Raw genomic sequence first — 25,868 nt, 5'->3', positions numbered from 1 at the left:
TGATGTTAACAGCGCCGTGATCGCTCCGTATACTACTGTTCGGCGTACACTTATTGTAAATACTTGCGGTTATATGGACGTCGAAGGGTTGCATTCTCAGCGTTTACAGACAAGGTACAATAACAAGTGATGTTATTATCAAGCTTACTCTATGCTTCGCAGACTATAATGTAAACACATTGAAAATAGTAATTAAGATAATTGAAAATGGTTTTACTGTCATAAATTTATGTTTCAACATAACGATTGATTACTTTTAACAGGCTCTCTTGATTATTAATACTTGTTTGCTGTAATGCAACTTAGAGACCAAAATGGGACTTTCCGCAACTTTAGAGACCAGTGGGGCGTGTAGCCCAGAGGGATTTTCGAAATAATAATATGCACCTATGTTAACTAGAAAACTTCAGGACAATCGATTGTATTACGCGTGAAACCGTAACAACCACATAATCTCACTTTCGCGTTTATAATATTAGTTAGGATGTCTTAATTCCTATAAATATATATAATTCTTCTATTCGAATGTTTAGCATCTGTAGCCTGTAGGTCTGTAGGGTGACATGACACAACCACTGTACTTGTTACCCTCAACAGACCCAATATTAGAACGTCGTACAGAGCGTGTGGTGGTTGTGAGATGTGATTGGGTCCTGATATTGGCTGTTGCTGCTGTGTTCCTCGCCACCATCTGGGTTACATGTCGGGCTTATTGCTTCTTCTACAAACTGACAGGAACTAGTCTGGTATTAGTTAATTAATAGTTTGCATGAAAAGGATTAAAATGGGCTTGTGTGTAGTTTTAGATAGTACATTTACATATATTACCTCATATATATAATTTCAATAAACATTGAATCGCAAAAAGTACTTGCTCCGCCGGGACTTGAACCCAGATCTCTCACTTGCCGGGTGAATGTGCTACCATTACACCACAGAGCCCTCACTTTTTACGATTCAATTATTTTGTATTTTGCCATATCTGTCACATATGCGTTTAAATAACCAAACTGGCATATGATCGGAAGACCAAATACCTGTCAAATGACTTTTATATATATCTGTAATATATCCGTTGGAAGTCCGAGGAAGGTTTTGGCAAAGAGAAAAATAGGAAAGGTTTTCCAGAATATTTATGAATTTGAGAAAATATTGATAATATTTACGACACATAATCCAAAGTTAACTGACACTAAACAACTGTTGACACTTTCAGCCGAATGTCACCATAGAAGTAGAAACATTTGTTTACATCTAAACGTTACAAAATATTATATATGCATTGCATTGCACATTGCCATGACGGAGTTACTATCTAATGTTTACTTTAGATTGCACATGTAAACCATCTAATGCATTGGACATACTATGTGAACTCTGTTATAAAACCCACCTTAAGCAAATCTGTGAATGTTTGCACTTGCAACAGGTTGACTCATTTGACATTGTATATGGCATTTTTACTGTAGCGAAAAAACAAACTGATGGCACTCTCTTCACCTGATACCGTTAGCAGAACAGAAGTATATTATTGGCCAAGTTATTGATTTAATTAAAGTTGAATTCTAAAACCAAAATGTGTATTTATTTTCTTGGTCATACATCTACTTTTTGAATTAACTATCAAAGTCAGGGAGATGACCCGTTTGGAGTCAAAAGGAAATCTTAAATTAGAGGATAGGTCGAGTAGTATATCAAATTAAAGGTCTTTATTAGTAGAATACAATGCCGCAGATCCGACCTGAAAAGGTTCACTCTTTAAAAATTACGTTGGCTTAAAGTTTGAAATATTTACAATGTACATCCTGTTCTAGGTGGTTTAATATTATTGTCTTGGTTTAAGTTGAGAGAGTTAAACTTAGTAAATGAAAACTGGACTTAAGAAGTAGTTTTAATGTAGTCATTGACTCTGCAAATACAATGGAGGATGGTCTAACAATTTTTAAATAATGTACATCTTGAGCTATGCTTACGTTAAATCCCCCTCCCCACAATTCATGTAGACAATGTTGGGAAAAATGTTGCACAATATTAGGATTTGCTACGAAACGGATTCCAAAACCTAATTTATAGTGAGTGCGAACCATTATGTGACGTAAATGAGATTTCTAAAATATGAATGTTTACGTTATATAAACTTACAGACAGAAAAAGAGTACAAGCGAGTAAAAATAAGGAATACCTAATAACATGAATTCTATCGGCATCCAAATCTTAAAATTCGAATGAATAGTATTATAAATCAACCCATAATTTTTAACTGCCTTTGTGTCCGTATATATATATATATATATATATATATATATATATATATATATATATATATATATATATATAGTGTGTCTGTGGATAAAACCTAGCCCATGCTTATGTGTCGACTGGTGTTCCAATCGTCGTCTCGGAAAGTTTGGTAGTGGATAATTGCTATTGCATAAGTAAACAGTAAACATAGAACAATGAAATATTGAAACAGAAAACACATTACAAATGATAAGACAAAACCGTGTTTTATTGGCATTGATAACTGTTAGATTGCTAGTTAAAACTGACATATCATTTTCATGTCATTTTTCTAAATAAGTACACAGTTCAGGACACTATTAAAATTAAAATTACTCCATAAAAATTTCCCTTTATCCCAAATTCAAAAAGAGCCTCTAAAAGTAGTTCTCGTTCAGATGAGGCAGTAAACTGAAATTCAAGATCACAATAGTGACAAAGAGGGGATGACACGTTATTGCAATCTGTATCGTATACAATCATCTGATATATACAAATATATCTGACATTTAGGTTAGGTTATACCTGACGCGAAAAGGTTACATGTGTGTTTTTATCTACAAATGCATTTCAAACCTTATTAGAAAGGACTTGAGTCAGCAGATATTGTTTTCACTGTTTTATCATGTTTTCACTGTTTTATCAAAGACAAAATAATATACAACTATAATATTTTAGGGAGAAGAGACCATTCCTCTTCGAAGAGATTCTTCACGTTTATATTTTTCTTGTCGTATAACATTTCCTCTTTGCATACTGTACATCATGTGAAGTTGCACATTCAGAGGGTATCGTAGTTACGTTTGCTAAACTAACTGGATTACGTTATACTGTAAAAATATACAAAGAACAACAGACCAGAATAAGAAATAGAATTAACTTTATCTGTTACGTAGTACTAGCAGTTACCCACGACTTCGCATGCAACTGCGTATATACCTGTATATGAGCACTTGTGGTTCGAGCGAATTATATTTCTGATGCCAATGCAGTCTTTCGATAAACATGGAAATACGTTAAAAAGTGTATATTTAAGGCTATTGTAATTTACTCCGGTCTTATTACGTGTTGTACCAAACTTGGTTTTACCTTCTTTCCCGAAATATTTATTGCAGATCAGAGAAGTCTGCATATGTCCAAAGTCAACTAAGATGGGTTTCATAACAGTCTGTAAATTTATAGTATAAGTTGGGTAGTAATTTTGTTTTTTACATCTAAAACTTAATATTTGGTTAAAATTTACAGTTAATACTACAATAACAATGTATTTACGTAATTGTTTGTATATAAACCCAACAATATTTGTAATATTTTAGAACACTTAGAGCTGGAATTGGTACATTAGTTCAAAATCAATGTCCAGCCAATTTTCACTAGGCATAGTTCTTGCCCTAAGGGCGTCTTCGGAATAAAATTCTGACTATCTCATGTTTTAGGTCATATTCTAATGTATAAGAGTATTTACGTAGTCACTGAAATAATCTAAAAGCGGCGTGAAAACTAATGATTATCCCCTAAATATAAACACATGAAAAATAGTCGTGAAATTAATTAAACAAATGGTTGTGCTCACATACAACAAAGTTTACCCAGAACAGTTGATTACAGGTTCTTTCAATTAATTTCGCACATTTGGATATCAAGATGGGATTAGTAGCTACTTTTAAAGATCTGTGGGGGGGGGGGGTAGCCCAGAGGGAGTTTCGAAATAAGAATATGCCTATATTCATACCAGGGACCATAATAATTCTCATCTAAAATTCCAGTACAATCGGTTGAATAGTTTACACGTCAAGGCCAAACAAACATAGGCACTTAAGTATTCATAATATTATCAGAATGTATGTAATGTTCTTGTTTTTGTGTGTGTCTTTTTTTGGTTGTGTGTACTGTGAACTTTTACACGATTTGAGAAATATAATGATATAATTATAAAAAAAGATATATTAAATTAAAAGTTAAGTATTTTAGTCATAAATATAAATCAAGTTTTAATAGAAAATAGTACATAACAGGAAAAAATACAGCTGAAACATAAAAACCTTCTAATTAATAGAAATTCTGAACTGGGTTGAGAGATTAGTGTCGTTAATAGCAGAGTATCTCGTGAGTATCTCGTCAGTGTCCGGTAACTCGATGAGTTTATGACGGTAATTCAATGCTAATGTATTATTTTATCAAACAGGAGAGGAAAATGTGATACCAATCTCTTTCCTTATTAATTTGCGTTGAAAAGCAGCGTTAAGCTCCAGGCAGCACTTTGTTTCTGTGCTGTTCTTTGTTGTTACAAAGTGTTTCTGCTTTTATACTTTACACATTAAAGGTTTTCCATCCAGAACCACTATCTCTGCCAGCGGCCATTTTATTTTATTAATCAGAAGGCAATTTTTAAATTACATATACGATAGATGATTGGTGAGTTATGTGTCACATCTTGGTGGCACCACTTTATAGTCGTACACAGTTCTGTGATCCTTCAATGTCACCTTTGTAGTCAAGCTGAAACTTAAATAAATTCAATTTATTTAAATGGAGCTCCCAATTCAAGAAATTCAACTCCGAGGAGATTAAGGAAGTTTCATTGAAGCTTCACCAAATCCTGCAGGGTGTGGGTGGATATTGCTATGGAAACAGTATCTGTTATGTAGACTGATTCAGTTAAGTTTTCTGAGAAACAACATTGAATATGTTCGTCTAAGAAGGATATCAGTAAGGTCCTGTGTGGATAATTATTAAAATTAAATAATTAAACGTTTAAACGTTAATCATTGTAATTATTTCATCTACGTGTTTTCTATCGTAATTCTTCAGGTTTTGTTTGTTTTTGGACTCTATTGATATAATATACAGGATGACATAACTATTAATACATTTAACAAAGATTTTTATTTATTTCATTGAACATTAACAGTCTTCAGGTGCAACTGTAATGAACAACATTGTATTTCGTACTACGGACATACAACATTTATATTTTAATGATAAATAATTTTAAGTAAACGTTTTAAATAAAACGTTTTACAAAATAAACGGATACATCAGAGTATCGGAGAACCCGACAAAAAGTAACTAAAGCGTTAACGCACAGACGCAGACGGTCAGACAACTGCACAAATTACCCTTTTTATCTTTTGACTCCAGAACCAACAGAGTTTTTCCTTGGACCAATAGGATGCAATATTTCAAGTCTCTAAAACTTTTCTATCAAAAGTTAGCACGTAGCTGCGCAGACGATCTCGGAATGTCCTCTGACCCTTTGTCCCCAAAATTAGCCGAGTTCTGCCTTGGGCCAAGAGGAAAGTCTGGAATCTAAGTACCAATTTTTAACTCTCTGGCACTTTTCTCTCATCACACAGACGGAGGAATTAACGGTTTGATCCCAAAATAAATAGCACTCATTCTTGGACCAAGATGAAGAAGTTGTGTACCAAAATTCAAATATCTAGGACCTTTATGGGGTTTTTAACACAAATAAGCTGATACGCATATATGGACAGGTAGACAGGCATACGGACTGTCTTTTGACCTTTTGATCCCAAATTTAATAGCAATCGTCCTTGGACCAAGGTAATAAATTTTAAGTCCCAAGGTCCTTTATCGAGAGTCATCTTACAGACAGACGGACATGATAGGATTTCAGTAAGGTCCTGTGTGGATCATGGGTTATTTCAGTTGAACATTTAAATAATTACATGAAAATACTATTTTAGGCTTCAACCGAATGAACAAACGTTATAAAATAAAATTAGTCGGCTTGTCTATACGACGTATTGGGATATCATTAAAAGAGAACTAATAAATACAATTGCAGTATTTCATACCTGCCTAACTAACGACAATACGCAATGGACTTTTAAAATTTAAAATTGTACATGATTAGTAAATCACTGTAACGAGTTTTAAAATAAATTTTCTATAGTTCCTGTTCAAAATGAATCTCAAAAACTTTTAAATGTTTTCCGTAATAAATTACCAACACATTCCAAAATAAAAATCTACTAATAAACATTTTTTAATTCCATTTTTATAAGTTTTCATTATAAAGACTCCCGAAATACATTTCATTTTAGTTTTATAACGTTTTACATCCTGACACTTTTTGCGTAATAAAACTCAACCTTCATATTTTAGATCATAATAAATCATCATGTCGTGTATTATTTTACTAAAATATGTCTACATCATTTTTGCAGTGGTGCAAACAAATTAAATGTTGTATATGGCTATAAATAATTTCATATCGCCAGCTTTGGGCTAATGTTTAAATGCTTTATATCTTTTTCAATATCATTAATAAACATAAAAAACAAAATAAAGAACGCCGATAGTTATATCAATAAAAACAATATAAACTTATGATTTAAGGTTTACTGGAAGGATAATTCATCTGTTAACAAGAATGGATTAGTTTTAAGTTTTACTCTTGCAGGCCACTGTTATAGGAACTAGTATTAGTAATAGTAGTAGAAGTAGGAAGTTTCCCTTTTCAAATAGGTTAAAGGTGGAAGAAACACATAAAACAACAGTGAAGATTAATCGGTGTTGTCATGCTACAAACCTTTTTTCAACTTAATGTAAAACTCATAACGTTAAACTGTGACAAGTGACAGAATTCAACAAAAGAGAGATTAATGGGTTGTATTCTGTCACAGCGTAGCGCAATGGTTCTGTGTTGGAGGCTCCCACTGGAGCTGGGGCTAGCTATCACACGCCTTGCGACTGTATGGTAAATTACTTTATCGACCCTATATTTATCATTTTCTAAAGGACTGTATTTATTTATTGTAGACTCTTATACCTGAATGAAAATACTCTGGTAACCTACGCCCTATTTCCATTTACTAGATGCGTTGTGTACTTATAACTGTTTATTGTAAAGAAATAACTTGTTCATTTTGTTAAAATATACTACAATTTCACAAGTAGAATCTTCATTTATTGTAAGTACATAATTATTATGTATAAATGTACCTATCAGGTTGTACGTTTCTAAGAAAAATGTTAATACTGTCACATATGTTTTATCAAGAAAAGAAACCTACAAGATATATAATTATGCCATAAAAGCTAAAACTAAAATTACAGTACTACTTGAGGCAGCTGTACAATAGAAAAATTATGCACCCTTTCACGTCTAATTGAACTATTGCCTCTTACACATAAACAAACCTCAGTTTGCCTATGAGGTCGTGACAGAGGACAATATTATTTCAAACTTTTGTTCTGTATTGATATTGTAAAAATATATTTGTTCTTCATTGATTCGTTCCTGTGGTCACGTTAGAAATTAATGAAAGTTTTAAAGTTAAATACTAAATAAAACAGCCCTACTTCATTAATTTGTCAGTTCATTGGCAATTAATTGCAAATGTGGTAACTAATTATGTAAATAATAATCACTGGAGCTCGACTACTAATTAGAGTTGGACTGTAACTATTGATGCATAAGAAAACATCAATTGATATTCGTTCCATTATGATGACAGCAATTGATTAGTACAGGTATACGTGTTTAATTTTTATTTTCTGGCATACACTTGTACACCTCCAGGATATTATAGTCAGTTGGTCGTTTTATTATTGGTCTCGAGGGTTTCTTAAACTTTGTTTATTATGGTTATATAATAAATTGCTCAATCGCTGTGATTATATTTTTCTTCAAATCAACCACTACTGTACTTGATAACGTGAAATTTAACGCATCGTATTAAATTTGGATTTGAAACACGTTTAGGATATAAATGTGTGATATTAATTATAGTATATATTTAAAGTAGAAAAGAGATAAATAATGAAGGCTCTACGATATTCATACTGGCTGATTCATATTTAATTAATGATTACCAAAATGAATACTTACTTTTCAAACGGAATTAAATATTTTTCTAGAAGGCAGGCCCAAAACTAGAACAATCTATTCACGTACTATTCAGAAGGCAGATTCAATTTCAGAGGCTGTCAAAGAGTCGCGGAGGCTGCCGGGGCTGATTTAATCACGTCATACCGCTTTATCGGATTGGAGTCCATGGCCGGTGTATTGAAACACATTCATTCAGACGTTATCACACATTTATTTTCATAATACGAAAGTAATTTAATGATTTTTAAAACTTAAACAGTTTCTTTTCATAACTCAGTAATACATTGTCATACGCCAATACCATCTTTTAAAATAAATTCTCATAAGATTCGCCGGTGATACGAAGATTTCAACCCTTTACGAAACTACTTAAATGAGACAATTTTGATGAGATTGTATGTATATCGTGTAAACTATGATAGTCGCGGAGGACAGGTTAATAGTTTTTATTTATTCATTTATTTTGTACTTAGTATTCTAAAGCTACGGTCTTTTGTCTGTTTTACACACATATGAAGCTACTAAATGTTTAAGGTTAAACATACTTATGTCTGTACGGTACCTTAATCTTTTGGACATTGGAGTGCAATATTTAAGATCGACAAAATAACTAACATTTAATCTGAGCATCACAGAAAACCCAGTGCTTAGATCAGCCACTTTGGAAACGACTTATCGTAATAAGTTGAAATGCAGTAGTATAGCTTTACAACGTAAAGAGCTAGTTAGAAGCTTTATTTTCAAAATGACTTCTTTCAGTGTAAATATCTTAAAAAACTACACGTGATTAAAACGTTAAAGTTATTATATTTTAGTTAGCCAATTAATTACAAATCCAATGATACAGTGATTAAGAAAATAAGTTAAGAAATAAGGGAGATAATGCACTTTTAAAAAGCCAAGTAATAAACCATATCATCAGACGTTACGTGACTGCACTGATAGTGACACACAACAACCTGCTTTAATTTTAGATGCTCTAATCAACTGATTATAGCATTACTTTGTTGAACTGAGCTCACAAAACCCTTACCTATTGCAGGATTTAGCTTTTTTCATTAAAAATAAAACATAAGAAATTAAACATGTTTACAATCTAAAAAGTAATATCTTTATTTAAGTACAATTGCTAATAATATTTTATTACCCTTTTTCGTCGAAACAGATTACAAAATTAAATTTGGAAACGTTGACCTAACTCTACTAATACAGTGTATTGTTATAATCAGATTGAGTACTTCCGTCTCAAGAGTTTTCCACCCGGCTGAAATATTCCAATCCCATTCTAGCATGTCTTCAGAGATAGGAATAGCGTACATTTAGAAGATCTTATGGAATTTACATTCTGAATGTTGTCTTTTCATCATGAAATTTGTAACACAGTTACTACGGCAAACCAAAATATAAAACACTCAGTCTGCTGATACAGGAGGACTTGAGTCTACTCGTAATTTCTTGAATAAATAACCGTGAGTAACAATTTACTATTCGTCTTACATTCGTAAGCTTATTATATACACTTAGTTATTTTGTATTAATGGGGTTGTTGCAGTTATTTTTGTAATGTATTGAAAAATAAAAACTGTTTATTATCTTTTTAGTTATATTATTTTAATATATTAAAATATAATAGCAACATTTCACTGGAATTTACAACTAACAAATAATATGTTCTTAAAACGATTATGGATTCAGTAAAGGGGTAGTAAAGTTAGCTAATTAAAACAAACATAAAAGTGAACAGAATGTTCACAGCTGACAAATATTCTGCGTCTTGATAATGTCCTACTCTTTCTTTAATTATATCATTAAATACGCAGTTGCGCGCTTAGTTTTGTTAGAAATTAAAGCGAATGTTTTAATAATGTCTTAATTAGCAATCATATGACGTAATAGATCTGTAATAAATCCAGTTGCTTCTATTACCCTGAGTTCAGTCACAGACGAGGAAATTGCCAGTGACCGGAAATTGGTTCAGAGGAGGCTGAGTTTTAGGATTCCCAGGGCTCAGTACTTATTCCTCTACTTTTCCTGATGTACATTCCTGTAGTGTTGGGGCTTCTTAGCCCTAACTTCGTCTAGTAAAAAAAACGTCTTTGCTTTACTTTACGCCAACTACGTTGCGTCATCAGTACACAAGGGGTGATTCGTTCAGTACGCTGATGAAACTACCTCTCTCTGGGCAATGAGAATTCAAAAAATAACTCGAAAAGACGTTCATGAAGGCTAGAAATTTAATTCAATATTTTAATGAGCTCAATTTCAAGACAAATAAAATGACGATAACATTCATTAAATTCCTTTTGCGACAGGCGGATTGTAGTCAACAATAACGCTGGAAGTGATGATGACGGCACACTATATCGTCTATCCACACATTTCCTACGGATTGGCTTTGTGGGGAGATTGTTTAAACGTAAACTTTTCAAGAATTTTAATGCTTAAAAATAGCCAAATTCCATTAAAAGTGCCCCAATGCTAAAGGCTCATCAGTAAACAACGCTAATTGCAAATTAATTTTTCAGTATATACGAGTTTATGGCACACCATTGGGCGACCGCTGAATCGGAAGCCTGACCGGATGCCAGAGTGTAAAAACTCGAATTGCTCTGATGAATGAATGTCCGAGAGTGATTTAGATGAAGGGATGAATGAACAATTTTAGACTTTGGCGTATGCCATGCAATGTACGAATTACTAACGTGATAAAACAGGAGTGCAGATAGCCGAGCGGTCCAAGACGTTGGACTTCGAATCTGAGCTAGACATAGCGATCCTGTCTGTGACCCTTGCATTTTTTATCAGTACCATCGACCTTGTACTGTATCGACTCTCCCCCTTATCCTGTTTGATAAGATCCTCGCACAGGCCAGTGGCCCATGAGGACGGGCAGAATAAGGTTTAAAAGGGGACCGGCTTCTTTAAAAAAATAAAATAAAAAAAGTATTATATCTCCGATGATATTATATATGCTAACAAAGTAAACAATAATTTACTGAAGCAGTTTTGTTCCCAGTAACAACACAATGCAGATAGATAAATAGACGTTGTAGAGGTGTGAAAGCTCAGTTCTGCACATAACGGGTCGAGAGGTGTTTAATGAGTTGTTTGAGTGGGCTCGGGCTGAACCTATTGAAATGTCAAGAACACACGGACTGGTAACATTAGTGACACGTGACCGCACTTCACTGATTAATTAGACAGACATAATTGTGGAAGCAACACGCCGTTTAGTACTTACCTGACGGACTTCTGTCTTTAAAAGCGGAGTTGAATAACTGTCAAGTTTTTGTTCGCATGCACTCTTTCAAAACAATGTCCCATTTCATAAATGGAGATCTCCCGAAAACCATTATTGTTACTCTTCTACACAGAATGCTGTGTGCTGTTCGAGATTTTAATTTGGAGTGAGGGAAGTAGAATAGGGCATTGGGGTAAGGACTCTCCTAGAACGTTTTTATAGAAAAACTGTGAAATTTGATGGCAACCGAACTCTTTGTAATACTTAATTTAAAATTTCCACTACAACGTCCTATTGTATCGAACTACTGCTATCAACTCACCAAATGGGAACCACTGAGCAAAACATTTCATAACATAAATGTTATAAAGAGGATAATTAATTGTAATTATTGTTTTTCTGCTATTACACAATTTGAGCCCACAAACTCCATTCTTAAATCCACGATCTCTCTCCAAATAGAATCCGAAGTTTCAGAATCGGGTATTAAGATATGGTTACAAAAATAATTAGTATGCGCATAATTAAATATTAAATATGATAATACATACATATATGTTTATATTATACATATTATGTACATATATATATATATATATATATATATATATATATATATATAATTAGATATGTATAATTTTATATACACACACAAGCACAGATACACATACACAATTTTCAATAAACATTGAATCAAAAAATGTTATATGAACACATACGTGAAATAAACGGCTAAATAAAAAATATGTGAATCGTAAAAAGTAAGGGTTCTGTGATGTAGTGGTAGCACACTGCCCGGTAATTGAGAGATCCGGGTTCGAGTTCCGGCGGAGCAAGTATGTTTTGTGATTTAATGTTTATTAAAAACTAAATTAGGCTACTGCTATGTATACAAGTTTCATTTTATTAACGGCTTCAGAGATACGATTTTATAAATAAAACTTTCATATGAACAGACAGGCACTAAACGAAGCGAGATAGGAGATATGTTCATATGGATTTTAAGCTTGTTTTTGTCTACTACCACATCCTCAAGTTGTACCAACCTCTCACGAAACACTGTACATACAGGATAAAAAAGTGTTACAAACTTCTGTAGTTGATAATACACATAATTTCAAACAAAAACACGGCATGTAAACATAGGTCGAGAAATGTCTCGTTTAGCCGCTAGCCTTCATGTTGTATTTTGTATGAAGATATGATTATCTATAAAACTAAGTAAGCTAAAGAATATTTAAAAACTCAAGTACACCTAAAATTCAAACCTATTATTATATTTCACACGTAGATAAAAACATTGTATTACAGATGAACTTAGGAAGTTTTAAGAACGGTTTGAGTTGTGATACAAGGCCTACATATCAAAATTGAGAGCCAAGAGACAGCGTGGAGTCGTGACACCTGTCACACACTGCAGATGTGCTGCCAATATATGGCTGACAGAATCTCATTTTGTAACACCTGTTGGTTCCTTTCAGAGTATCGGCTTCCAACTAACTGTGGATTTTATCACTTACAACTTCGCCCAAGATTTCCAAAGGCACTTTGCTACTGATATATGCTTTCTTATTGGACGGACGGAAAAACATAGTCGCACAGATGAATTTAAGGGGCTTTCTACAAACAGTGAAAAACTACTGTAAGGAAATACTCATACAAGTTAAGGAGAGGGTGTATTGCGTCCAGACGTTACGAGAATAACTACTATAAAGTCCCCGATATAAGTTATTTTGAATTGTGTGTGTGTGTGTGTGTGTGTGTGTGTGTGTGTGTGTGTGTGTGTGTGTGTGTGTGTGTGTGTGTGTGTGTGTGTGTGTGTGTGTGTGTGTGTGTGTTAAAATTATGGTTACACTCTGTTTAGGTTTTGATGGATAAAGGTGGAGGGATGAATATCGTGACACATTTCTAGGAAATAGAAGTGAACTTTTTAGTCACTGTTACAACTTTTCCAATTTCCACAAAAATGAGCGACTTTTATTTTTAAACGTAAATAACCATTAAGTGACACTTATTTGAAAGGTCTAGATAAACGGAGAAGAACAGTGGAAACTAGAGCTTTCAGAAGGTAAACAACTGCAACAGACAACCACTTTCCTTACAAACTCAAACCTGTTTTACAGTTATTACCTGATGAAAGGCAAGCCTCATTTATATTATCAGTTTTGAGGTATCATCCTCCTTTACACATTGAAGTGGAGTGTTTAAGTGAACAAGAGCGTATTATGATCCTGATGTTGCGAGACTACGGAGACCTGGTGAGATCTTATGATTAAGAAAGGGATTTATTTAATGACACTTATCCCAATAGAATCCTGTATCTAAATTAGGAGTTCACAAAACAATGCAGAACAACCAAACAGGCAGAAGAGGAAGTATCGAGTGGTCACCAAGATGGCTGAAAGAAACATCAAATAACGGGAAAAATGCTTTTAATAACAACATAAATGTGCAGTGACCTGAAAGTGAGATTGTAACCAGTAGTGACAGTATGATCGCAGATAGCAGCAGTTGTGAGACAGGTCAGATATTACAGTGTCCCCCCACTGCGAGATAAATTACTCGCAGTACATGTGTGTCAATCTGGAGACCTTACTACAGTTTTGTCGACAGCAGACGTTAAACGACAGATTGTATATTCTCAAATATCCTACGCGGAAGAAAGTCATTAATGTCTGGATTCCAACGATTTCTCAAATGTGACTTATTTGCTTTTATGTAATGTTCTAAAATCGTAACCATAAAATGTGTTAGATACCTATTTTTTAATATCGACAAAAAGGAAATAGTAAGCAAGGCACTCCTGTACCTTACATTCATTTATATTTTCATTCACTAGACATTTTTACTACTTTTTATCAAATAGACGTTTTGCTCTTAACAATTTTATAGATTTATACAAAGTTCATTTTATAACTCACATCCTACGGGAAACCAATAATTAAATCACTTATTTATTTATGTTTGAGGGCTTCCTAACAATCTTGAAATAAAAATTATAAGCATAATTAGCTTCAACCACAAGGATTAAATTATCTGCTTATTTATTAAGCAGAATTTTAGGAGTAAAACAACACACACAATACACAGTGAATAATAAAACTGCATTTAAAATTCCATGATTATTTTAGAAGATAACAATATGTTCTCTATCATTACTTATTTCTACAATTTTGTAATTTACGTTGCACAAAGAGTCAATCAAAATAAAAAGGACACACTTTAAAGAAAAACGTAATTTTATTTTAGTTTTAAAATATATTCAGTATTTAAGGTTAGACAACTAACAACGTGTAGTTACATTGACAAATTCCAACGCGCTAAATAAAGATTAACTGCAAAAATACCTTAGTTGCACAAGTGTGGGTACCTTAATACATATTTAAAAACTTTTTAAATATTATAATACATATTTTATAATTTTGAGCACAAGAATATAAAATAATATGAAAAATTATAATTACTCCTATTCTTGGCTTTGAAACACACGCTAAGAGAGAATTAAAGAAGCTTTAATGTCTTACCGTCTCCAAACATTTATTACAAACGTTTTAAAATTTTTACACAACGCTATTCAATTTTGAAGAACGTTTACAGTTTGATATTAATATTTTCTCATAGAAACTGCATTACAGGACATAATTCATAACATTTTAAATAGAGATATTTTAAGTAGTCGAAAATATGTAGTTCAAGTGACCTCTCAAAATACTAATTTGTCTAATCGTCTGAAAATAATAAGGAAAAAGCGAATCTAGTGGTTTTCAGACTCAGAACTAAATTTCGCATCCTCTAGCTACAATAATATTTTAAACATAAAAAGAATGAACTAATATAAAAATAATTAATATGAATCAAGTAAGGGAGGCCAGTCGGGTTTATAAGTAATGGGTGTACAACGGATAATACTAAAAGTAAATTACATGTTATCCAATGTTGAATTCCAAGAAGGTATGCGAACACAGCAAGCAAAAGGTTGGTACACAACTATACACTCGGCATTTTACCATTCATAAGATACTTTCTAAAGGGGAAACCCTATATTTACTGTATATAACAAACCAAAGCGGATACGCCAACAAAGAACATACAACTAGTCCAACAACCATTATATAGGGTCACAGATGTTACGACCGGGAAGATCTACTGAAGTGGCAAATTTGTTGTTTCTTATTAATTGAAAGCAAAATGTTCTAATAGACATTTTTTTAGAAGTTATCTGCATGAATGTACTGAATGAGCCTCGTGTGTTATGCACCTAAAAAGTAAAACTTATTTTTTTAATATACACGAATTTGGTTAACTAAATTAACTGGTGTGCGAAATACAATTATTCCAAGATTTCTGTAAAATATTCTATCTTAAATGTAAGATTTAAAAATATAACTGAGCAAATTAATCAAGATAGCTCTAACAGAAATACTGTAAGCTACCAAGAAGAAATACCTCATCTTTCATTGATTGTATACAAACCACAATGAATGCAAAACTATTGCATTTCTTGAATATTTATACACTATAAATACATTTGTGTTTAATAAATGTTTCTGGTTTATTATTGGTAAACCCCGAAACTACAATACACTTGTTTAATGTTGCTGAACATATATGTATACATCCAAGAAATTGGCTCACATATGATTTTGTTTATTGTTGTAATATTGTGATTTGGAAAAAATTTCAGTTTTTATTTTGTTAAATTTCATTCGCAGCTAAATTTACATTAATCTGACGTTTGCGACGTGTTTGTTCATATTTCTTGCTTAACAAGAATAAACTGTTTTAGCTTAAATAAATATTATTTTTCCCTGTATAAAGGAAATAATACTATATCACGTTATAATTTCTTAATTCATTGAATTATTAAATGTTATTAACAAAATAAAAATCCTCCCATCCAGTATAGTTATACTACCTATAGCAACTAAAGTATAAGTAAAACATTGGTACAATGTTGTTATGATTAATTTTGTTGGTAGATATTTGTATGGCTGTGTCTGCTGGCGTTCTTTAGGAGGTGAAGCCAACAACTACCAATCACAGTGTTGTGTTCTTATACGTGAAGTTCCTGTGTACATCCATTACACATTTAGCTCTCCGTTAGAAGCTTGTTTCTAACTGTGGAAGGATTGTGAAGGAACTAACACACATTTGCTATCGTTCAGAGATACAAAACTGTTCAGTGGGTGTTACTGATTTTTTTTATCACTGAACGATAGCAAATGTCCGGCAAAATCCTTTGCAACATTCATCATTCTTTCTTTTACGCTATTCGCTAACCATTTTCGTATCTATAATTAACACAAATTTGGAAAACTAAATTAAATTTCTGACATAACAATAATTGTTTAACTCCCAATATTCCATTATCATATACAAATAATTAGTCTCTCAATATTTCTCAAGTTTGTATTAAAAGGTTTTTTTATTTAAGCTTACTTCTCAATTCAGAACAATTAATATCTAGTATAGAATAAATTATAAAGAATGCATGCAATAAAGAATCTTCAAGTAGCAAAATTCTTAATCATTCCGGATAAAATTTAAATCATTTCCCGTTTATGTTTCCAGTAATTCAATAAGAGATCACAAGAAAGTTAAAATTACACTAGTTGGCCACCGTCGGGAATCCATTTTCGCAAATCTCTGATTCCCCTCACAAGCTTCGAACCACTTTATAATGGCTGGGAAGACTCAAAAGCTCACCAGAACACAAGACATCAACACAGATTCTGAAAATAGATAGACCTTGAATCGCTACTGTATTGAAGAATGCAGTGACGACTGAAGACTTGCAAACAAACCTCTCAGACATTCCTCGAGCATGATGGTACAATCATCAACGTGACAATCACATACACAGCAGCTTTACAATCACTACTACACCTGCTTGTTGATCAGCTGTTGGACTTTCTCAAGTACTCTCATCTTCTTGTCAAAATCGATGATATAATTTTAGTGAGGCTCATTAAGTTATAGTGACTTATCAATTGCAACCATATTTTAAGGACATTTTTATAGGATTCATGTTAATGTCATGAAACATGTATTTTCCAGGTAATCTGAACTTAAAAAATAAAAACTAAACATTTTGCATTTTTTAACCAGTTTTAGGTTTTTATAATGCTTCAATTACAATCGGTGTATGTGAAGTTTAACATTGTAACTTTAGTACGGTTGTCATTTCTAAATTATTTAAAATACAAAATTGTACCCAAAATATTGTTTTTCTTGGTAGTAAATTGGTAAAGAATCAAAGATGAATCACAAGACTGTTGTTTGTTGTTACGAGGGTAATAGCGACAGAAAAAGAGGCGCTATAATTAGTAAATATTAAAGTTTATATGGAGTCAACAGTGAATTATATAAAAACGTAAACGAGAGTTCTTGTACAGTGCAGATCGCCACCTAATTATTTTTCTCGTCACTGTTAGACTTCTAAAAATCCTCAGCCTTAGATTATAATAAGAATTCAAAATATATACATGCTTACTACATATAACGTTTCTCTCATACCAGGATTGACCAAGCGTCCATTCTTAAAATTTTTGAAACAAAAGAAAATTAATTCCAACGAACTCCCAGTTGACAGGGTAGTTTGACGTAACTGAGTACACACATAGTTCATCTCATACCAGGATTGACCAAGCGTCCATTCTTAAAATTTTTGAAACAAAGGATAATTAATTACAACAAACTCCCTGTTGACAGGGTAGTTTGACGTAACTGAGTACACACATAGTTCATCTCATACCAGGATTGATCAATTCATGAAATTACAAAATATGCCACTTCTGTTGAAACAAAAACGTTACTACACACTCTGTCTTGGCTGGGTTGCTTGACGTCACGATAGCAAACTATTTACATCAGTTTACATATTCATGAACTAAAGAACAAGTGGCATTTAAATATTTATGGACATTCCGTTATTCATACAGATAACACTGTGTTATGGCATACTACATGTAAGCTGTAGTATAAGCATCACTTCGGTTTATGTACTATAAATGAAGTATAGTGAATTATTTTCAATTTGTTAATAAAATATTCACTACTTCTGCTTTCTTATACACCTCTGTGCTATATCGTCTACACCACTTGCTAGTAAAATTGGTTTACTCGTATTGTAAAAAACATTGATTTTTTTGTCCTAATAATTGTAAACATTAAAATAATGCTCTATTGGGATGACATTAAGACCTCAGTGGTATAATTGTTGTATTTAACCCAAACTAACAAATCATACAAAATGGCAATTACTTAGAAAATTACAAAAAATAAAGACATTAGAAAACATTTACTATAACTTTGGCTTTATTTATTTTTACGTGTGCATTCTTATAAAATAATAAAGTCCATTTACATTCATACATAAGCTCAGTAATGTGACTTGAAATGTATATTTTTTAGAAATTTCGTACATTATATTTTCAGATTGTATAAATTTGTAATATATATATATATATATATATATATATATATATATATATATCCCTATATATATATATATATATATATATATATATATATATATATATATATATACAGCCGCATATGTAACTCACTCACTGATAGGGTATACGAAATTCTAACCCACTTCTAGAAGTGCTGGAAACACCAAATTATGTACGGACGTAGCTTTTACCTTCAAACCTCCGGGAAAATTCTGAAACCCGGATATTTTTACTTTTAAACCTCTCAAAAAAATTGGCAAACTTTCGCACTTTTCACTCTTGCAGGCTTTTCTTTGCAGCCCGATAGCGGGCGAACCGTTAGAGCTAGCTCGGATCTGAGAAAAAATCGTTAGTCGGGAATGGAGTGATCTACAAAAAAGGTCAAGTGGATTTCTGCTCTATCTCTATTGGTTTGACCGCAAAACGCAATTATGTGTAAAGTTTTCGCAATTTTCACTTAATCATTTACCTTCCAGGCTCGATAGCGGCCGAACCGTTGGTCGCAGCTCAAAACAAATTTTCAATGGGATTTAGAAAACAGCGCGATCCACAAAAAAGGACCAGTAACATTTTGCCCTATCCTCAATGGTTTGGCCGGAAAACGCATTTAAATGTGTCGCTTTTTTAAGTTTTACTTCAGAATTTTGTTTCTGGGTTCTATATCAGCAGAAACTTCAAAGTTATTGTAAATTAAAAAGCGGATTTTAATACAAAATAAGACGATCTACAAAAAAGGTTCAGTGACCTTTTGCCCTATCTCTATCGGTTTGGCCAATAAATGCTAATATTTTGTAATTTTGATGTGAAAATGTTTTTACTGGAGACGATATCGGTTGACCCGTTTATCCTAGCTTAAACTTAAACACTTTATTAAATAGCCATTAATAGGATCCACAAAAAAGGTTCAGTAGCTTTTTGTTGTATACCTTTCCGTAAGCCTGTTATACGCTCTCAATGGCAAAATCTTTTTTGTGAATTGGCAATTTTAGGGTTTTTTTTATTTTTTTCCGAATAGAATTGGTACAATTAATAACACTTCCAGATTGAATTTGTATTACTTCGTAAACCAGTGACTAGTATAAGTGGCTAATAGAGCACATCGCGAATTGGCTGAGCATTAGCAAAGGTTATTTTAAATTTTTTTTAAACGGTTTATTTAATTCATACAATATATCAGATTTTGTTTCTTTTCTTATAACCATACGGTACTGTATCAATCTTATTTTCTAGAAAAATTATTTTATCGCCTTTCGAGCTCAGTGCTAGCTTGTTTATCCCTATATATATATATATATATATATATATATATATATATATATATATATATATATATATACAGCCGCATATGTAACTCACTCACTGATAGGGTATACGAAGTTCTAACCCACTTCTAGAAGTGCTGGAAACACCAAATTATGCACGGACGTAGCTTTTACCTTCAAACCTCCGGGAAAAGTCTGAAACCAGGATTTTTTTACTTTTAAACCCCTCAAAAAAAATTCGCAAAATTGCCATTTTTTGCCCTTGCAGGCTTTTCTTTGAAGCCCGATAGCGGGCGAACCGTTAGAGCTAGCTCGGATCTGAGACATAATCGTTAGTCAGGAATGAAGTGATCTACAAAAAAGGTCAAGTGCATTTTTGCTCTATCTCTATTGGTTTGGCCGCAAAACGCAATTATGTGTAAAATTTTCGCAATTTTCACTTAATCATTTACCTTCCAGGCTCGATAGCGGCCGAACCGTTGGTCGCAGCTCAAAAGAAATTTTCAATGGGATTTAGGAAACAGCGCGATCTACAGAAAAGGTCCAGTAACCTTTTGCCCTATCTCCATTGGTTTAGCCGAAAAAACGTGATTATATGCAATTTTGTTGTAACTTTTACGTGAAACTTTCGTTTTGGGGTCGATAGCGGCGAAACCATTGGTCGGAGGTCAAAGTAAGACCGAAGTTTTATTTAGGAAATAAGATGACCTACAAAAAAGGTCAAGTGACTTTTTACTATATTTCCATTAGTTTGACCGCAAAACGCGATTAAGTGAAAATATTGGACATTTTCGCCTAAAAATTTACATTCCGGGCTTGATAGCGGCTAAACGGTTGGTCGTAACTCAAAACAAATTTTAAACGGGATTTAGGAAATCACGTGATCTACAAAAAAGGTTCAGTGTCTTCGGGAGTTGGCTGAGCGTTAGTGAAGGTTCAATAGTAGATAGGGACAGAGTGTTTTTTTTTTATTTAATTTTATGAAATATTAGTTCATTGTCAAAACTCTGGCGTGGAATGATAATTTCCAAAGTAATTTTAACCCCCTGATCAACGTTTTATTTTCATAAAAATTCCTCGTGCCCAGACACAAAGAAAGGTACACGCGTTCTTTAACCACCGAGAACAAAAACCCCCCTCCCGGAAATTTTCTGGTTGATGAACTCCTGATTAAATTAAACCCCCTGATCAACTTAATAATCTGATAAACGTAGTTTTTAATTTATTTACACTAAATCTGTTTACACAATAGCTGACCAGTGCAGACATTTATTCCAAGCGTTGTACCGACTAAACCATAGGTCGTAGATCAAATCTGAGGTCACAATCGAAAGACAAAATTAAATTTCCGATAAGAAAGGTCCAGTCACTTTTTGTCGTATCTCTAACGGTTAAGCCACAAAATGGCCTTAGAGTCAAAACTATGATTAAAACTGGAAAATTCAATAAAATAGGTCTAATACTATTCCGAATTCCGCTTATCCCCGAATTTGGCCAACACTCCAAAAAGGGGCCTGGGGTGTGTCATTAACCCCCGGTAACATTACCCCCCCGGAATTTCCTGGTATGATCAGATAACCTCCTGAGTACACTAAACCCCCTGATGTGTTAACCCCCCCCCCCCCCCGGTAACATTATACCTCCCTGGGAATTTCCTGGCATGACCACATGTCCGAATTTTACAAATCACTAAATCTCTTAAACCCCCTTGGGAAGTTCCTGGTATGACCAGATAACCCCCTGATGTCTTAACTCCCGGTAACGTTAAACCCCCCCCCCCTGGGAATCCCTAGTATGACCTCATGTCCGAATTTTACCCATCACCAAATCACTCTTATCCCCGAATTCGGCAAACACCCAAAAGGGGGCCTGGGGGCGTAGCCCCCAGCGAGCCGAAGGCGAGTATATATATAATTTTAAAATCAGTTAAACACTTATTATTGGTTAATAAGAATGTTACTACTTTACAGGGTTAAACTATTTAAAACTACCTGATGAAGTCACTTTAAAACATATAACACTAGTTTTTATGCGTTTATATGACAATTTTAACATTATTATAAGCTCACAATGAGATGTTAAAATATCGTTTTGAAGCTTATTACATTTTAAGAACATTACGAGGTAAATCACATTGAAAACATGCAAACTTACAAAAATTGTCCTTCCGTTAAACTGTCACATCATAATTTTGGAATTATATAAATTATTTTAATGTTCGCAGGAAAGATATGTAAACATAATTAACATTTATGCCGCAGACAATGCAATGTAAATTGATGTAATGCCGTCAAATGTTACTAAGGCTTTGTTCAAGTAACGAAACTCCTAAAAACAAATTATAGTAATTTTAAAAACAACCAAAAACAATCTTTTAACGGATGTATAAATGCGATGGAAACTATCATCTAAGTTTTACTATTCACATCGCGTAGGAAATATTTGTTCTTGCTAGTTTTTGCAAGAGAAATGAGACAATATCTAATATAGTCAAACTTGGGTCCACAATTCTGGCTATTTAGAACTTAATAATTCATAATTTTTGTACAGACCATTTCAATATTTATGAACTATGCACACTGAAAACAATTCTTAGTATTAAATTATGTTTTTGTCAGTTCCACCTGAGCAACCAGTTTACTATTGTAAAAACATAAAAGTATATTAACTGAAGTTTTTGCGAGAGTGAAATTAAGCATTAACGTCTAATCAGTTTGCAGCATCAGTCTAAGAGACGATACTCAATTTCTAACCATAATGTTCATCCCATTATAACATGTGATTTAGTTCTACTAGTAATATAGTAATTTGACAAGTTACAAGTTAACATTAATTGCAATTTCACACGAAAACTATTTACACAAAACAAAAATAGTTACATTATATAAATGTGTGTTGCCAATGCTTTAACCAGGCATGAATACAATCTGCGAATACAAATTTTCACCAAAGACTACATACAAATATTCATTATTTTAAAACTGAAATCAATTTTTTAATTAGCATTTTCAACAGCATTACGAGTGATAAACCAAATACGAAGGAAGACAAGGGAGAGTGTTTGAAGCCATTGTTTGCTCTGTACAAAGACTTTCTCATTAGCTACATGAACAGTACGCGTCTGTGTGACTTCTCTGGGCAACCACGAGCATCTGCACGGCCCGACGTACAATGGTCCAAAACAACCATTGAAGTTCAAATAGCCTTTTGAAGATTTACTCGAACAGACATTATTACATCTGTATTACTGATTAATTATTGTATTTCTTGTACAATTATAACCCATAACTTGACGTCACTCATTGCTAAGATAAGCGTATGCTACAGTTGTTACATTGTAGTTACTACCAAGGGTTGAGATGAATACCGGAAATTCACTACAACAGAGATACAGAGCGAACATTAGCAACAGTCTGTCTGTCCGTCTGTCTGTCTGTTGGCCAAATCGTTCCCTGAATGCCTCGCCTCGCCCTCTTCTCTTCTTTCCACTTAGTACACCTTCTGTTGTACGTTGTAATTGCAAGCACTCCAACATGTACCTCAATACATGTAATCTACAACCATATCAATAGAAATCGTTTAACAAATATAAATACACAAATAACAACAGTGTTACGCAGTAAACTAGATAACATTTTACATGTTTTGCTGACTACTTGAAGTTAAACAATGTGAACAACACAATATCGGTTCACGATCTTCTTATGAACTACACTATTAACACAGAGAGCTGTATTTCAATTCCTTCCGCTAGGAAAGACAATATTCCAAAGGCCTTGGCCTTAAATAACCCCAAAAAGTATTTTTTCGTTTGCAAATACATTAAAAACTTAAAATTTGTTAAATATTCGAATTTTGATTTATTGCTCTTCCAAAATAATTCAAAGAAGTAGTTAATATTTTTAGATTGATTTCTAACAAATGTCGGTGTGTCGGGGAAACAATTATTAATGAAGGTATTAGTACTATGGGGAAAACAATTTTAAAAATAAATCTTTATACTAAAACCAATTTATGCAATTTTGAAACAATTGAAGCACCCGAGGTGGTACAGGTAGGACCAAACAGTACATCTTTAGCCAGCACTTTACGCAATGACTCGCAAAAAGCCTCAGAAACCCCCTGGAATGGCGACTTTCTGAAAGTGGCATTATATTAAATAGAATAATAATGCTAACACTCTTTGTCAGTGCATCCGCAACTAGTTGTAAAACGAAGGAAACCGTAGCATTGTCTAGGAGGTCCGTGGAGTGATGGCATACACACCAGGATAAAGCGGAGTCACATTTAAAAAATTAAAATTTATCACCTGAAACCGGGATGTCTACGACAGAATTTTGATTTTATACCCATATTTATGGGGTAAAATTGTAATAATGAAGTATGTAGTTTCTCAACGTGCGGGGGGGGCATAGTCCTCTTCAATTTTCACTACATCATACCGTGCTCTCTACAGATTCCACAATCCCTAATACAAGCGTGTGTGCAAGATCCATCTGTATATAATATACTATCTGGATTGCGTGGTGCGTGGTTATGCTTTATTCTATTCATTCATGTCGTGGTTTATTTAGGAATCTCATTCTAACAATGACATCCCTTTACATTTTTAGAGTTGTCATGTATGTGAGGAAGCATCTGTGTCAGATTCCGTCAGTGGGAAACACCCATGCCTACCCGACAAGGCACGGAAAATTGCTTCGTACAGCCTCACATCGATTTTACTGCACGAGATTAGGGTGATGTATGCGGGTGTAATTTGTTATAAAACTCTCTCTCAAAATTTGAAAGATGTTTGTGAGGAGACATTTTTTAAAAGGAACCTGAGGAGGTACTTATTAGCAAAGGAATTTTATAATGCAAATGAATTCCTCTCTTACAGTGGCTTTTAAATGTTAATGTAAATTATTGTTTATTTGTGTGCTTATTTCTTTTTTTAAGTACTACGAAATATGATTTTGTTGATAGCACTTTCATGTTTATGTTTAGATTTATTCTATATTGACGATTGCGTACTTTTGTGTCCTTATGCAATAAAAAGAATTGAATTTAATGCTACAATTCGGTTCTGAAAAGGGTCCACCGCCTCCGCGGTTTGACTGCCGGGGAAGGAGAAGCATGACTCAATCTTGAGTCGAGCTTCGCGCCCTGCCCGCTCTTCGCCCCACTTGCCTCTGCCATTGTTTATTCTATGCCAGGCTGCACATTTAGAAGATTTTTATTAATTAATTTCTTTAGTCTCAAGAACCCGATATATTTTAAAGTAATTATATATTATGGTGGTTCTTATCAACTTTATTTTTCATACAAACCGCAGTGTTGTATTAGCATGCCAGAATTTTTCTGGACGAATATTTAATGAATATCAGCACAACAATATTTATTTAGAAGACATTCATGAGTTGAAACTTATTATTTAATAGGTGTAATATTTTAAGTTGTATGTCACTCTTATGCCAAGGAGAGAACTACATTAGTCACATGTCCGCAATTGTGATCGCTTATAAACTACGCAAAATGACTTCCTATCAAAATAAGTTTCAATAAAAAAATAGATTAATACTATAATTTTAAACTTTACCACAAGAAGGTTTTCCTGACCGAAAAAAATTTCCTCGCTTACTACATTTTTTATGTTTTTAATGTGTTCAAAATAGATTGTGAGCTCTAAATCACAAAAATAAACTATAATAAATATGTAAATGTTGAAAACAAACTACACAGTTAGAAGTACCAACATCTTCAGTTAAAGACTATAGAAATTAGAA

The 25,868-nt window shown here is 33.2% G+C and overlaps 1 protein-coding gene across 3 annotated transcripts in view; it reads right to left on the bottom strand.

Annotated features, from left to right (window-relative positions):
* Positions 1-25,868, bottom strand: part of LOC124359402 (inositol polyphosphate-5-phosphatase A) — a 186,858-nt gene that overhangs the window by 120,644 nt on the left and 40,346 nt on the right. The gene's annotated exons all lie outside the window — the stretch shown is intronic.

The sequence above is a fragment of the Homalodisca vitripennis genome, chromosome 4 (assembly GCF_021130785.1).
Source record: "Homalodisca vitripennis isolate AUS2020 chromosome 4, UT_GWSS_2.1, whole genome shotgun sequence".
Classification (NCBI taxonomy): Eukaryota; Metazoa; Arthropoda; class Insecta; order Hemiptera; family Cicadellidae; genus Homalodisca; species Homalodisca vitripennis.
The sequence above is the reverse complement of the archived record's forward strand: the minus strand, read 5'-3'. Positions and strand labels throughout refer to the sequence as shown.